Below are 2,093 nucleotides of genomic sequence, written 5' to 3'. Positions count from 1 at the left end.
AGCCCCGCTGCAAAGCTGATTGTTCAAACTTCATGTGAATCTACCTGAGTCTGGCCTTTTCTGTAATGCGTATTATAGTTGTGTGCAAAAATATTACACAGCATTTTCGTTTTCACTAATTTCTAATTTCTGCTGCGCTGTTATAACCAGTGAAAATAGTACTCACTAATGGTTTTTGCTTGCTTCTATTAATCAGTTCTTGCTGTATGCCAGCTGCATCCACCTTTCAGTGCTACATGTTCTGAATTTATTATATTGTAAATAGTGTCTGTAGAGGCCATTCTTTCTACATAAAACAACTTGCGCAGATGGCTCAAAAATTGTTTCGAAGCTTTTTGAAGAGCACTGCATGTGTGTAATATAAAATAATATGACTAAAATGTGAAACTTTACAACTAAAAGCCATTTAGGGCACCTTTGAGCAGTGCCATGTGCATTCAATACTTTTTTTTCGCAGTTCTCAAATTTTATGATGCCGCCACAGTAGCTGACGCGTTGTGCTGTTAAACTCAAGCGCGCAGGTGTAATCCCAGGCAAAGTGGTTGCTTCACAAGTGTAGGCAAAGATTGGAAATGCCTGTGTCGAGATTTCGGTTAACGTTACAGCTCTCCAAATGGTCAAAATTAATCCACAGCCCACTACTATGCCAGGCCTCACAGTCTAGGTGTAACTTAAGCTCGTAAAAACCCCCAAAATCTGGGAAAAAAATCAAACACTATGACACTTTAGATGTCCCCTAATCACAGCTTTCAATAAGCACCTCCAAAAAACTTAAGAGAGAGAGAGAAGAAACTTTAATGAGCAAAAATAAATTGTGGGGTGGCTTCCTAGTCCGGAAGTCCATGGGCTGTCCTGGCTCTGTCTGCTCGGTCAACCAAGATCATCTGGTGATCGAGGCTCGAGCTGGACGACATGCTCTCCCACTGCTCACGGGAAGGGTTGGGAATGAAGGGAAGGTCGGGGTTTCGGTCGCACTCCCAGACGATGTGGTAGAGGGTGCCTGAATTGCCGCAAAAAGCACACTCCGGGGTGACCACTCCAACCGCTCCTCCTCGGTAACGCTGGTATGGGGCGGCATCTGTGTACACTGCTGAGTCTTTGGAATACCGCTTGTCAAGGGCCGCTGCTCTGGCTTTTCTCCTCCCCTCATGATGGTCTGGGTGCATATTCTTTGGGAGGTTGGCGACGTAGACATTCTTTCTGATTTCTGGTGGAAGCATCTGCGGTTGCTGTTTCTTCTTAGCCTGCCATTTATATGTAGCCAACAGTAGTCGCCCCGCAGTGGAGAAGCCTAATCGCAGTTTGTGGCTTGTGAGTGGGCCTCGATAAGTTCTTCGGCAGTGTTGTGAAGGCTGAGACTTAACACTTGCGCATTCACAGGCGTGTAACGACGATGTTTACCTCTGGGCCTTCTGTGGTTTGCAATTCTTGCAAAACCAGGCTCTAGCCTTTAGTGCTCGTTTGAGGTTAGCACACGCAAAGTGGAACCACTTTCCTTGGCAGTTTCTTCCACTACACTCAACCATATCTCCAAACTCCCCGCGACAACAATAGCAATACTGCGGTTGTAGCTCTCCGTCAACGTTGCTGCCACTCCCCTCTTGTGGACGTGACGTCCAGTGCCGAAATAACAATTCTGGGAAAAGGACACTTTCCAAAAACTTCTTACACTTCTCCACAGTCTCTGAGCAAAAACTAGGATCTATGAAAATGCGCTCGAGATGAAAATTCAACAGCGTCCACAGCACAAAGTCGCAGTAATTACGCTGGCATACGAAAAGCTGAACTTGCACCTGACAAAAATATGCATGCCTTCTTTTTAGTCTTAGAATGCCATCAGGGCACCGCTCTAGGCAGCTTTTCTTTCGCTGGCATACCTCCTCTACAGACTGTGCCTTAAAAGGGCACTTAACCTCCACAATCCCGTCACTGCAACAAGCACACGACACCAGACCATCTGGGCTTGCTGCCAGAAAAGGATGGGTGGAAGAAATATGCAGCTCAGATTGTTCACACTGGAAGTCAACGTGCCTTTTGGAGGCTTCAGCAATATATGCTTCCCTTGCGACTTTTCCTTAGACTTTTTCCATTCA

The sequence above is a fragment of the Haemaphysalis longicornis genome, unplaced genomic scaffold (assembly GCF_048455015.1).
Source record: "Haemaphysalis longicornis isolate Haplotype H1 unplaced genomic scaffold, Haemaphysalis longicornis Haplotype H1 scaffold_32, whole genome shotgun sequence".
Classification (NCBI taxonomy): domain Eukaryota; kingdom Metazoa; phylum Arthropoda; class Arachnida; order Ixodida; family Ixodidae; genus Haemaphysalis; species Haemaphysalis longicornis.
This window is presented reverse-complemented; position numbering follows the sequence as displayed.